General features: G+C 40.6%; 1 protein-coding gene across 12 annotated transcripts in view; it reads right to left on the reverse strand.

Moving 5' to 3' along the window:
- Nucleotides 1–15,438, reverse strand: part of DAB1 (DAB adaptor protein 1) — a 470,931-nt gene that overhangs the window by 42,608 nt on the left and 412,885 nt on the right. The gene's annotated exons all lie outside the window — the stretch shown is intronic.

The raw sequence follows: 15,438 nt of genomic DNA on the forward strand, positions 1-15,438 counted from the left end.
CAGGCAAAGCCTCACAAAGAATTCTTCTGAGGTCCAGCTTCCTGCTGCTTTTGAGAAAAGCACATTTTGAAAATCAGCATGGTATCCAGGCAATCTCTAAACAACCAGTTATTTTTAGAGTTAAAGAAAAAAAAAACCCACAACATTTTAAAATTCAAAAACAGAGAGGATGTGCGTGTAGAAGCAAAAAGGCTGAGCGCGTACAGGGCAAGTGACAAGCAATGAGACTTCTGTAGAACACCAATTGAAATTTAAAAGGAGAGGCAGCACGCAGGAGATGGATGACTACATATAAAACAAAAGACTGGACATGTTTCATTTTCATTTCACAGTAAATGACTCTTAACTTCCCAAGATCAAAGATTGCTTGCTCTTGAGAAAATGGAAGTGTTGCCATTGACTTCAGGCTGAACGTGGCTAAGCTGAAGGTGCACTTCAGACTCTCCCAATGTGTTAAGCGTTTAAAATTAATGATGGGATCTTACTTAGATAATACAGGGATATTGATTTATTAGGTTTTTCTGAAAACCAAGTTGCATGCTATATTTTACAACGAAATGAAATGTTCCCATCTCTCTATTCTGCATATGACAGGGAACGTTATCTCTGGCTCCTATTAAATCAAAGTTCTTTGACATTGCTTTATTGATTGCGAGACAGCGTTTTGCACTGAAATTAAACTGTGATCAGATTCCTTCCTCATGGAATTAAATTTGAAGATCATTCTACCATGGAAAACTATCACCCACAATGTAAGACAGCAGATGGAAACACTCCGATTTATTTGGGAACCCTCATTAACTGTTCGAAAATCATTACATTTTTAATGGTTATGATATTTTACATACTGCATCAATAGCGGTACAAATTAAGTAAAGGTGACTGCAACATTATGCTTTTACATATTTTACTGTACAGAGCATTTAGCAAGAGTTTTTCATTTGTTTGAGGGATTCTGAATTGGAACATGCACATGAAGTGCAATGTTGCATACACACACCTGTACTCAAATGTAGATATAAACACTCCTTCAGACCCACGTTTTCACAGCCCTGGACACATCTAATGTGTCCTTTCTACATATTCCAATAGTCTATTCCAAATACTATTTAACAAGTGCCTGATTCTTTGCTCTTGCAAAGCAGAAATGAGACTCCTGGTGCAGTCGGTAGAGATTTACCACCATAAAATGCAAGATCAGAACTGCGTCCTTTCTGTAAATCTTTGTTTTAATGATGCAGCCTGCCCAGTACCCCACACAGCCCTTCACAGCAGTGAGATGTGCACTGAAGGACGGCAGAAGGGACAGCATGAGGAGAAACTCCATCTCATCCAGCCACTCAACAGAGACTTACAATTGAGGCTACCTATAAATACAAGCTCTTCGCATGTTTTGATTAGATTTGCATCTGATGCATTCACACAGAATAATCTGTCCCGCAAAATGAGAGCAACCAATAGAAATGTCATTTTTATGCCTCAGTTTGTAACTGCTCACAGGTAGCCACCCCCTCGATACTTGATATGAACAGTTCCAAAAGGAAATGAAACCAAAGCCACGGGAAATTGCTTACAGCTGAGCTGCTGGTCAGTGCTCAACAGTTAATATTAATAAGCTGATCTGCCCCTCTTTCTCCCCAGCTTTTTTTTTTTTCTTTTTTTTCAAATACCTTCAAGGCTTTACCATGACTTAATCCTGTCTCTATTAGGTCAGAAGCACATAAAAGAATTATTTCATAACTCAGGGATGTTTATGACAGCCCTGTATACCCATGCTGATGGATTCCATTACACACTATTTGATGTTTTTACTGCATCTTTGCTAAGCGCTACTACAAGCCATTTACCAATTCATAAGTGAGGTATCAAATTGTTTTGGAGGGCTGCAGTACAACAGAACAAATTATAGAGAAGACATAATTTGTACTATGGTTCAATACTGTCAATTAGATATTGCACAGATAGAAATGTCAAGGATTTTAAGTGGAACAACAGATAATGTCTCAAACTGGGTAAACTAAGACAATCTTGTGATGCAAGAGTCCTTCTTTTTAGGCTAAACATGATGTCATAACTATATTTTATTCATACACTAGAAAGCTTTTTCCTGGTGTTAAAGAAGTCCAAAATACTCACCTCCACCAAGGCTGCTGTCTTCCCTCTTCCTGTTAAGTTTACTCTGGTCTCTCCCGCTAGCCATTATTTTCTCTCCTTTTCTCCATTCTATCCCACGCTTCTCCTCTTCCCCCAGGTTGCTCCTTGTACATCACATTGAATTGATTTAGCTGCCTCTGAGATCTGTAGCATTTCTAATTTCCCTCAGGCTGCTTGGCACCTATCATAAATTTTTTCACCCCTTATCCTCATCTTGCCCCTTTATTTCCATGCTGTAGCCTCCAGTGCCACTAAATCAATTAAGTCAATCAATTAAGTACTTGGAGGGTCCAGCAATCATGTCAAATATGTGAGTTAGATGGCATGAGAAAGTCACTGCTTTACTATCGCTATTTCTCTTTTAATGAGGTTGTCTATTTAGTGGAGCCTGGGGCACAGAGTTAAGAGCCACAACAAAAAATACCCTGCAAGCTGCAAAGCCTCCTATAAAAGCTGCCCCACCGAAAGCAGGAAGCATGTACCATACAATATTATATCCATAAGGACAAGTTTCACAGGGATTTAAGTTGCACAGCCTTTCACCTCGAATAACTAAATGGTGAGCCTGTTTTCAGATCAGCAGCATCAGCTGACAGCTCCACTGTTACAATTTCCATGCTACTGATACTGGGGTGTGGGTGACAGATGCAGCCCAAGCATCCTCTGCATTTCTATTCCTGTCTATTTACTTCTATCACATTTGAATAAGCAGTAATCCATTTTGCGTGTCACCTAAAGCTCCCCAAACATCAAAGTTACTCACCAAACTGCAAAATCTTTAATGGATTCATAATAAAATAACTGTATGGACTATAGTTTCCCGTCGCGCTGCTGTCTACCTGCAAGTCCCCTGTATTCCAACTGATGCTGTGATTGCTCAGTGGCATGTTAGGAAATCAGGCCCTATATGTTTAGGAAGACCACTGAACAAATCATAGAAACTGAACCTAACGTGGAAAATTATGGCAATGCCTTAACAGCAAGCTTAACAAGCCAGAAGTGCAATAGTACACTGACCATTATTTACTGCAATGCATTAAGTGGAAACAATGATTTGTAAAACACGTGAGTGTTTCTAAGATGAACTTCATCTCATTGCTGCAAGAAACGCTGGAGTGGTACAGATGTGCAGCCAGCTCCTCCACTACACCTAGGAGGCTGCTGGGTTCCTTAACGGTGCTCAAGATGTGCATACCATGGCACGTCATCAAATAATCTATGGCCATTTCCTTGCAATTCCTGTTTGTTTTAGGTGAGATTTGCAGGGATCACGGGGACAACAACTGGGCACAAGCATCTCTCTAGCTGTCTGTGCTTGTGCTGCAATGCTCCTCTGCTGTTTCGTCAAAAAGCACTTAGCAGAGATGGTCTGGAGCTGCTCATCTCCATCATAAATGCCCCACAGTCCAATTACACGCTTAAGGAGCAGATGTGAAACACCTAAACTCTCTATAGCTGCAGATTAAAATCCCAGACCTGTCTACATTTATAACTTCCAGGTAAGGATGGAGACCAGTCCCCTGTCAACTAAAAAACCTGCACTCAAACCCCCCAAAAAACCCTTGCTGGTATGGAGTTTTCCCTGGTACCCATTAATGGTGCATAGATACCTGTTAAGCAGTTGTGAACCTTTTAACTTCCTTTCCCCCCAGGGACAAGCGTGTTTCAGTGGGACTGACAATTTGGGGAAAAAGTCAACAAACTCAAGTGTCAGTGAAATGGAAAATGAACCAGTAAAAAATATGTGCACCACAAACTTTCCTGTGTTGTTTTCTGGAACTTACTATTTAGGTCACAGATGGGGTGGCAAGACATCAGACTACTGAGATACGCCGTGGAGGAGCAGATGGGGGAAGCACAACAAGCCTTCCCCTAACCACTGCAAAAATTGTCAGTTTAATGTGAAACAGCAAAGAGGAGACAGCTGGGTGTGTTTCAGAGCTACAGTTACCAACGACTCCAAACTTCCTGCAAATTATGACTGGACACAGCACCGGGCAATCGAGAGCAGGGGTGGTAACATAGCTCATCCACCCCAAAATCCAATTGCTCCCCCAGTGCTGGCAGTGCACCCACCCACAGCCCTTCCCCACCTCCCTGGCGGGAACTGAGCGCTCAGCACAGTATAAAAACATTTCACTGGCATTGTGGGTGCTGCTAAAGTTTAAAAGAAGAGACAGAACTTGCAGGTTGCTGTCAGAGGCAGCTAAATCCAACCTGATAAGGCTTTGCAACACACCTTGTGAATTTATCACGGATCTCTCAATTAGTGACAGGCGGCTGCAAATCATCCTGTTACTGCTGCAGTCTCCTCTGCCTCAACTGGACAGATGCTTTTCCTTATCCTTTTTCTTTCCTATTATTTTGGCCCGTTTTCCAAAGATGAATACATATGCTGGTTTTGGCTGGGGTAGAGTTAATTTCCTTCACAGTAGCTACTATGGGGCTATGGTTTGGATTTGTGCTGGGAACAATGTTGATAGCACAGGGATGTTTTAGCTGTCGCTGAGCGGGGCTCACACAGAGCCAAGGCCTCTTCTGCTCCTCACCCCGCCCCACCAGTGAGTAGCTGGGGGGGCACAAAGAGCTGGGAGTTTTCTCATTTTTACCCTTCCGACTCTCCCCCATCCCACCAGGGTGTCGGGGGGAGGGAGTGAGCGAGTGGCTCCATGGGGCTTAGTTGCCTGCTGGGGTTAAATGACCAATACGAAAAATTGTTTGGATTTTGCTCCAGTTGGTCAGAAAGGCAAGAGGGGAGCAGTTCACCCAGGCCACGTAATACAAAGGGGGATGTCTGAGGGAAAATAGCACCTGCAAGAAAACAGCTTTAGAAACTATATGTCTAAACAAAAGGCAAATGGGAAACACCGTATTTTGAATCTGACAGTCCTTGCCTACCGTGATGGGTACTCCAATCGCATGGCCATGGGGAGAGTATAGCAGAAAAAATAATATATGATAGATCACAGTGATTTGGCTTAAATAGGGTAGTGGCTAGTGTGGGTAAACACTTGATAGACCAAAAAAATCTGTTATATAAATATCTACTACAACAAGTGGAAAATTTCATCTAGTTTGATCTAGAAAAGGAAAAGAACAGTACAGTTTAAGCTCTCAAAATACTGAATTCCTACTAGCAGAGCAAGCAGTCCTGGAACAAAGTAACATTTCAATTCAGCCTGCAGAAAATGAATGTCACATATGAACACTTGAAAAGCAGAACCCACTAGAAATATCTTGTGGTTATGAAGATTTCAGTATTGTGAGGCATTTCCAGGCACTGGCCAAGAAGATCAATTTTAATCATAAAATAGTTTAAACTGAACACACTGCTATGGAGTGAGAACTGAACCCTTCTGCTGAGGGAGACTGAACACGTGCTACATACTACACAGCCAAAATGAATGGTCCAGCCCTGAATCTTTGTGACTGAAAGCCACTCATGGAGTTTGGGCTGAGCAACAGGTTATGGAATTTCCGTCTGAAAAAAACAAAAAACAACAACAACAAAAAAACAAACCAAACCAAAAAAAAAAAAAAAAAACAAAACAAAAACAAACCATCCAAAACAAGAACAGGAGCAGAAAAGGAAAATGTAACCTCTGGAGTGTCCTCCAAGCCTGAAGGAACTTCTCAGACGGCAGCCTTTAAGCATGTCTTCACAATGAGAAGAAAAACCTATCTAATCTTGGTGCTTCTTCCATACATACTGATTTTGCAGACAATCATCTAAGGAAGACTTTTCCAAGTGTCAACTTCTAAAAAGTGTTTCAGTGTACAAGCTTTGCAATAAAAAACACTTGGCACAAAAAGCACACTTTCAGATTATATGCAGATCAAAGCTTGGTCTATGTAACACAAAGGGGCACATAAAATAGGGTGCTGATAAAGAAAAGAATCAAGACATATTTAGCCCCAGTTATCACAGACTCAAGTCCGTCCAGGGCATCAGCAGTCTGGCTGTGACATAGCAAAGCACCCAAAACATGTGTGAATTTAGTTTCCTCTTAATAACAATAATAATAATAAACCCTTAAAAACCATTCTCTTCTTGCAATCGAGGAGACTGAAGCGAAAAACAGATTGTGTGACTTCTCAAGCTTACATGGCAACGTGCAGCTGAGTCAGGGAGGACAAAAGTCAGTGAGCATAATTGTACATGTAAGGATAAGCACGTCTTCAAGTGAAGTGCTAGACTAAGCTCAATCTGTACACTCCACTTTATCCTATACAAAGACAAGCACTTAGTGAAAGTACCCCAGGTAGGAGCCTGTTTGGTTAACTTGGGATGATAGCTTAAAAGGGTACTTCAACCTCAGCTAAAATCAGAATTAATCCTTTCCATTTCCTTTGTTTGATGAAAAAAGTATCCAGCTACTGCCTGTATCTTACCTGGGCAGTGAGAGCAGCAAATTCTTAAGGGAGCATCCTTGAGTGTCCTTGTTTGTGCCTCCTGCGACAGGCACCTGCACTGGTGCTTTTGACTGGCCTGGTGTTGTCCTCACCCCAGACCTCCAGCACACACCAGGCGTCAATTAAGTTAGCAGGACTTAACTTTGCCAGCACAGCAGCCTAATTGTGATGAACGATATCTATGGTATCGAGCTAGCTGGATGTTCCAAGAACCTAATTTGTAAAAGAGAACACCACTAAGGTAATAAACTAATGTCTGGCTCTCATAATTTGTAATAATGTCTGACAAAGACCAGATACGAATTTAGTTACTGTGCATTGTCTTTGGAGGCAAATGCTACGCTGCTCATGCAAAAGATCCATTTGCTAGATATATAAATTTGGAAAGGAACAAAACAAAACTGGAATGCCCACACGGCTAATTTCATACCTTCACTTCAAAGGCTTTTCAATTTTTTTATTGTAGCAGCAGCAAAAGTAGCTAGCTAAATCTAAAACTCTTGTCCAATTACTACTAATCCCAAGTTATATTTTAAATATGTACTTGCAAATACTGTTCCATCACAAAGAAAATACTAAAGGGCAAGTAAACATTTTGAAAGAGCTTTGGAAAAATAAATGTGCCACACTAAAGCTGTGATGCTGGACGTCCCAGGAGTCTTGCACTATTTTCTTACTGTTTCTGCATCAGACACAGTCATTGTTTTATCAGGATGGTTAAAATAAAGAAGGATTTGCACAGCAATACCAAGAAGCAGCAAACCTGATCCTTGTTACTGTAGTCAATGGCCCCCTAGGCCACAATCAGCTCAGTAATGCAACTGTATGGAACCACCTATAGACTACAATGCACAGTTTTGCCTTGCCATTTTACTATTTCAGTGTGGTGCACAAGTCACAAAATACATGTGTATAGGAATATTATTTTATTCTTTGTGATGGCAGCTGCCTAGTGGCCACTGCTGGGTTTCCAGGGCTGTAACACATCTGTTCGAGTGTACTCCCTCTTAGCCTCTACCTCATCACCTTCTGCAAAATGGTCAGTAGATCAAAACAGCCATAAAAATGCCAATATTGCCCCCTACTCTGAAGCCAAAGCTCGCATACAGCCTAAGTATAGCACCTCTGACCATGCCTTGTAATTTTTCCTGATACATTCTGAAGTTTGTAAGACTCTTATTGATTAAATCTTGAATTTGAGGGAGCACAATATTCAGTAATTAGACAGTTTGTTACAGTACCACTGAACCCCTCCATACTTTTATTGCATTCATTTTTATAGCTTGTGAATGACTTCTGAGAAGTTTTTACTTTTACAAGGTCTTTTTGTTCCTTTACACCAATAGTCTTCACCTCCAGAAATGCTTTTTATTTACATAAACAGCACAAGAAATGCCTTCATACAACTCCTAGAAGCTTTGGAGGTAATTTTTTAGCTTTAACTGCCTCAGATCTTAACCGCTTCAGATTCAGCAAGCATTATGACCCACCCTCTTCTTGCAGCCTGTGATTTGAAATGCTCATCAGTGAAAACCAGCCTCCGATTCTCTTGATTTGTCATGCAAACCCTATAAAGCAGAGCTTGCAAAGATCACAAAAATCCCGCTCATGCTGGCAATACTAAAATTTAAGTTGCACTGGATAGTCATCAAACAGCAACTCTCTTTAAACATAAATCTACTTCCATAACATTACAAACTTCTCTGGAATACAGGAAAATGGACAAGAGGGATTTATTTTATACTTATCTATCTGTGTCCCAGATACTCATACCAATTTAATAAGACTTTAAAGGGGGCTGAGAGAACATGTACAGAGAAGAGTAAGAACAGAAAAGGCCTCTCTAAATTCACAAACTGTGCATAAGCAGTTTGTTCATAAGCCAATTGAAAATGAAAGCAAAAAAGTTGAGAAGTTCACATGTCCCCATGTTTTATATCTTTCAAATACAAAAGTGTTTTATAATCAGAAATAAATCAAAGCGTACAAGCAAGAAATGCTGAGTTCCACAATGATAGACTGGTTTCAAGTGGCACAGTAAAGAATTGGACAAAATCCACTCAGCCCAGCTCTTCATCTCTAATGGCTTAGTTTTCTAGTGGCCAACATATACATATACATTGCCAGCTAAAAGAGACATCCCAAAATGTCTCCTACTACAGACATCAGTTTGCTAATGAGAAACTCTTGAACTTCCCTTCCATACCACAAACAGTTAAGCTTTTAATCTTGGGGCCACCTTTCTCTACTACAATTTTTGCTGAAATTCATTATCATGAGAAATCCTCCTGGCTCCCAGCAGAGATGCCCGAGCTGCTGGAAATTCTTCCCAATGCAGAACTGGCCTGTGAGGCTATGGTAGACTTTTTGAAAATACTAAAGAACAACCTCTATCTGTACTGCAAGTTCTCAGATTATTCCATAAAGGGAGGTGTACAATCATAAAGCATTATAACAGCGTGTGTGCTGAAGGTGCCTGAAGGCTGTTGATGGACTCAGTGCACCTCCAGGTTAGCAAAAGATGAGAGTCATGACCTCTACAGTTCAGAAACAGTGTCATTAACTACCTATCCTGGTCATAATAAATATGTCATTTATTTTCAGTCTTCCTACAGAAGAAGAAAGGAAAACGTTTCCTTTGAGTTAGTTGCATGTATAAACAAACTTCAGATAAACCCATAAATGTGCCACTCCTTCAATTGTTCAGGGCCCACAACAAAGACTTAATCTAGAATATAAAGCATCTGCAGTAATACAATGAGTATGTGCAGTACTTGAGCCCAAAGATAAGAATAAAATAAAATGTCAAAGACAAACCTCAAAGAGACTCTAAAAAAGAACAACCAGTTTGCAGGTAATTTTTGACTCAATTTTGTTTTTTTTCCTCCCCTGCATTATCCCAGGGCAGGAATTTCTGGAGCTGCACTTAGTAGGTGCTTGGCACACCCTGTTAAAACAATCCTACATTTAAACTCAGGCAATGGAGAATATTTGTAAGTTCTGTACTGGTACCTTCCAAAAGGGAGCCCTAAAGCTCCCATTTGCACATTGTAATGCCCAGAGTTGTCTCTTCCCCGCTCATTTTCATGTAAAGCAGGCTGAATATCTAGTTTTACTCTTCTGCTAGTTGAAATCTTCAAAAGCAAACTTTGATTAAACAGTCCCCATGCAGAGGAGGCCCAGCAGACAGCACAGATCAACTACATTTGCTTTTCTCTCTCCCTGCCTTGCTTTTCTGTCCTGGCAGTGGGTGTCACACAGTGTCTGCCTTTCAGAGGAAGTGTCAGGCAGTGCTGCCCTTACCTTTTACTTAAATGCAGGCAGTAGAGCCTTTCATAGCTTCGATGCATGGATGCTCGCTTGTTTTCTATCACTTATTCCTTTAGTTCTCCCCCACCCTTTACAACTTCTGTGCACAGCATGTCTTCTATTTCTCTTCTCTTAATCAAAACTGAACTTCTCCATTACTTTACTCTCAGCACTGCTCAGTACTAAGCCTTATGCATGTACAGGTTACACTCCCACATGCTTTACACTTTAAAATACTTCCAAATTCCTCTATCATTCACAGGAGAGCATTTGGCTAATTAGAGATCCCAGAAGGCTATAAAACCTTCTACAAACACTCAGCCTTTTTAAACGCAAGGACACAATAAAAAAAAAAAAGCATTCAGATCCATATTTTCACTACCTAAAAAGAAAAAAAAACCCCTCAGAGCTATGCAGAGCAGAGGCTAGGAGCCATATGCAATATTTTCAGATACCCAGACTTCTCATTTGCTTTAAATGTCAACGCACTCAAATTAACTAGTGCTCTGCCTCACCTATTTCACAAAGCTCCCTTTAAAGTTGGCAGGAATGTTGCTGCTTGTTTCGCTGGGAGTATAATGATGCTGAATTAGGATGGGAACCACAAAGGATTCTAAAAGTATTAACAGTAGGGATAGGTAAAGTCCCTCAAATGCTGCTTTTTCTAGATGAGTGCTACAAATTAGGGACACGTTAGGCACTGTTGCAATTCCATGATTACCACCAAGTGCTGGGTAGCACAAGGAGAGATGCTGTTCCAGCCCTCAGGCTCTGCAACACATGGCTGTCTGCATGCTGAGCATACAGTGCATAAACCAGAAAGGTCATGAGTACAATTATCCCATTTAGGAAGACAACTTTTATGAACAGTTACTTATATGTTATGCAAAGATCTACTGGTATCTGAAATTTATTACTTAATCATCTGAAAGACTGGGATAAAAGCAGGTATTTGTGTTTGATAACTGTTGACAAATAAAAGCATCCAGTGGTAACCACTGTCTTTCCTCCTCTTTTCCTTCCACCGGGCCACTTATTACATACACTAACTGGAATACAAGGCATTTACTCATCCTCCAGACTATCAGATTGAACAAAATTCTTGCCAAGTTCCCTGTAAACACAAACGTGTTCCTGAGGGCAGAACATCATCCACTGATTTTATTGCCAATAGAGATCTGTTACAATAATCTCACAAACTCCAGGTAACTTTAAAAGTAAACCTTCCTGTAGTTTCCATCTCCCATTACATTGACAGTGAAGGTCATCTGTCTCCCTTCCACCTGACCCCAGCAATAGCAGAGGTTAAACAGCCTACAAGTTAGCACAGAAATTCAGAACCATCGTCGGTAGTATTGCTATTATCAGGGCAAAAAAGAAAATTGCAGAGCAGCCTCCCAGAGAAAATGGACTGAATAGGAAGGAAAATCACCAGCACACCTGGGGCATAATGCTTCCCAGCCATCTCTAAGAGGAAGGAACAGGAGATTTCAAAGGGGGAAGTAACTTTCTGTTTTGGCACTCGCTGCAGGTCCCCCACTGCTCTCCAGGGAGGTTTCAGTGCATCTCAGCTGCCTGCGCTATTATTATGCCAGCATTCCTCTTGCTAAATCCTTTCCCGAGCAGTTTGAAATCCAGCCATTATAATTCTGCATGTGCTGAAAATGGGCCTGATTTTTTTTTTCTAGTGTTTTTTCTTTCATTTTTCAAGTTAATGCATTAACCTGGCTTAAAAATATCAGTACTTGCAAATAACTCCCCCGCCCCAAGCAACTCTCTATTTTGGGTGCTCTTTGACGAAGGCAAAATCACAGCTGGAGTCAGTGGGACTACAATGCAGCTTTCAGATCCTAATTTATTTTTTTGAATCACAGAAGGGTAGCGATTATAGGCAAAAACCCCCAATGTAACTCAATATTTTGAGTTTTCTGTCATGGGACAACACCTCACTGGAGGGATGCAGTGTAACTCCACCATATAACAGGATGTAGAACATCGAACATTTTTATAACCAAAAGACAACTTTCAACTTTTTAGTAAAACTCACTCCCAATTCTGTTTAAGCATACCAAACGTTAAAATTAGACAAAATCAGAAGTGTTTACATAGTAATTTTAACTACAACAGCCATATGCAATGGAGGCCAATGGTAATTGGGAATATGCCAGTATAGTGACGTTCCCCATATCATAACACAAAATGCATGTAGCAGTACCTTCCTTTCTTAAATCCCTTCTGGGGTGCTTAGATTAAACAACAGGAGGCCATATACAACCAAATGAGATCATCACTGAAGTCATAAAATCTGATTTTCTCCCTTTTTGGAAGCAATCAACTTTTTAGCCTTTTCACTTTGAAAAATACAACTAGAGCAAAGTCCCACACATTATTTCAGTTTGGATAAAATGTCTGGAAAAGCTTTATTTTATCTTTATGCCAAGTAGTGTCAGAAATATCACAAGGCAGTTCCTATAGATACTCACTACAAGAAGGCTGAACTCAGATGTAGATCAGAGCATTTCCAGATGAGGGGAAGGAGAGAAATTTCAGCCTTCCTCTGTATACCAAGTGTTAGGAGGAAAGACATAAGGTTCAAACCAAAGCTCTAGATCCCCAAAACCTCAGACTTCACAATGTGCAAAATCACACCTGAGTTTTGCCTTTTGGCTTCTTTTTTTTCACAGTGACAAAATTATCATAATACATAAGGCTTTCACAATCTTCATACAGCAAACTGGGCATCTATAAAATGTAACTCTGTGAGTTTGTGGCTATTAAAAATCCCTGTGGAGCACTCTGAACCATCCAAACTGTCTAGGGCACATTTTGGAAGGCCAATAAGAAATGAATTACAATAGTCAATAAGGGATGTAATTATGGAAGTAGGTTCTTCTGACATTTACATTTTGCTTACTGTCAAATGTTATTTATGAAATGTGTTATTCTTTCCCTTTTGAAATATCAGAAGACTATAAATACCTTATAATAATAAGTAATACACAGGGTTTTTAAGTCCCCTACTCTGCCATATTCTAATTATATATATTTATTGCCTGTAGAACAGTAAATGCCATGCCTTACTATTCATATTTACAAGTAGAAAGATCGGAAACTATCAAGCAACAGAGCAAGACTCCCAGTTGGCCAGAGAGATCTTTTGCAGGCAGAAGCTGCAGACAACATATACAATTCCTGTAATGCATAAGAAAGGCACTGATGTCACTGTTTTTAAATGTACATGCAAAATGTGACTTTGCTGTTTTTCAGCATGCTCTTTACAGTTATTACATGATATTTTTATCACTGCAGTCCTAGAAGTCCTCAGCATGTTCCAAGGCTCGACATTTCTTACAAAAAGTTCCTATAAACAAATAATTCAGATTAAAAAACGGAATTAAAAGGTAATCCCAGAGAGTTTACACTTTAATTCCAGCCTTTGAGTGCTAAGGGCCAGATGCCCACTGGGACTTCTCCGAGATGCAGACCTGCAGTAGCTCCCCCTCACAAACCCTCAGGCATGGAGAAGTCCTTGACTCTCTGCTGTGGCAGATGCTCTCCATCACTCCTCTGCCCCCTGCTCCCAGAGGATTACGCTGCGGGCAGTTTAGCCCTGAAATGTCAGGCTGACAGGGTAGAAGGCACGGTTGATTTGACCTGTGCAACCATTCCCCAAGCCACACCTCTGCAAGGTCACACCAGAACCGACAGCCAGCCAGAAGAACGATTCCATGGGCTGGGTCTACTACATGGGCTGTCCTCACCCCAGGCAAATGACAACAGGGTGACTACAAGAGGCATCACAGCTCTGCATGACAGGCTGTGATCACAGGCTACCAGCAGTCTCAGCACCATGATGTTTAACAAGTTTCTAGCATGAGAGTGTTTTAAGGAGCGATTTCAAGAAAAAATAAGGGGGTACTGCATGAATATGTGTGAAGCATTCCTCCAAAGCATGATGGGCAGGATGGGAGAAGGCTGGGAGACATTTATTTGGAAAATGAGTAAGTGAATGATGAAAGTTGGTACTGTGGAATGACTTCTTGAAAGTGGATGAAGAGTAAAGGCAGCTATGAAGAGCCTGGGAAAAAAAAAAAAGTCAGGCAGTGGGCTGATAAAGTAGAGAAAGGCGATTCAGTGTAGGAATGTGAAGAAAAGTGTGACATGATCAAAAGAATAAGCTGAAACAGCAATCTTGGCAGTCGCGATGGATTTAAAAAATAAAAGTCACATTTGTCCAGGACAAAAGAAAAGAATAACAACTGAGACACAAGATGAAGAGAGGCAGGGCTGGGTTTTAACTGTAAGCATGACAACAAATGCTGTGTTTCAGATCAGTTAAGAAGAGTCTGCAAGATCTGGAGTTACCCTGGGTGTGACAATCTGAAAAAACACTGAATCAAAAAGGTTACTGAATTTACAGGGCTGAATAAGAGATGATGCTGATATTTAGCTCAGCACTCTGAAAAGGGAGAGAAAGACCTTTGGGAGTCAGGATTAAAAGGCCCAGTTTAGCCACATTAAACTTGAACTGTTGGCTAAAGGTGTAAGGAAAGGACTGGAGGGACAGGTCAAGATTTGAACAGAAGGAGACAGAGCTGGCATTATTTGGTTTGACACAATAACCAAATTTATGTTTGCAAATGAAGTAACTGATAAAAAGCATAGCAGGAAGAAAAAGAGATCAAGGCGAGAGAGCACCCATGAAATCCCAGATGAAAACTGCAGGAGAGAGAAAAAAATTAGAAACACAGGGTTAAAATCCATAGGCAAGAGTCATGGGGGCCAGGTCGATGGACTTTATTCAAAATCAAGTGATAAGTTAACAATGCTGATGAACTGCTGTAGTTGAGATCAACCGTGAAGAGGCCAGCAGGAACTTTGTGAAGATCAGGTTCAAAGAAATTAAGAAGATAAATCCCACCTCTGTGAGCTTCTGGCCTGGAGCTGAACCAGCCCCAGGCAGGGACCACTAACAATCTCCCAGCTAATACCATTCTCTAACAAACACAAAAATTCAATGAACTAATCACAACATCTTTCCTGCTCGCTGCAGAGTAAAGAGCAGATAAAATAAATTCCATCTTTTATTTCTATTTTTAAATATTCAGAGATGCTCAGTGATAGAGACTTGACAGTTTGACATTTCATCTGCTCCAGCACATGTGCTTCAAGGAATAACTACAGATCCATAATCGTACCTCGATTTCTGGTCAAAGATGCCAGAACCAACAGATTTCCAGTAAAGTCAAGAAGTACCTTTGGTACATTTTAAATGAGATGTCTTCTGCCAACAGTGAGAATTTTAATCTTGTTAAAATTTTCTTTCAGCCAAGTTTAGCTGTCCTGTTCACAATCTATCAGCATACTTAACACTATCATTCACATCAAGTGGAGAAGAGCAGGAAATCCAGAGGTTATTAGCAGAAACCTGAGAAAATCTCAGAGCATGCTGGAAAACACTTTATAGAAGCCTTAGCAACAACTTTGAAAAATCTGTGCATTATAAGGTTGCGAGAGTTCAAAAGGTCAGGAAAATGGTCAAGATGTAGACACTGAAAACAG

The sequence above is a fragment of the Tyto alba genome, unplaced genomic scaffold (assembly GCF_018691265.1).
Source record: "Tyto alba isolate M040663 unplaced genomic scaffold, T.alba_DEE_v4.0 Super-Scaffold_1000006, whole genome shotgun sequence".
In the NCBI taxonomy this organism is placed as follows: domain Eukaryota; kingdom Metazoa; phylum Chordata; class Aves; order Strigiformes; family Tytonidae; genus Tyto; species Tyto alba.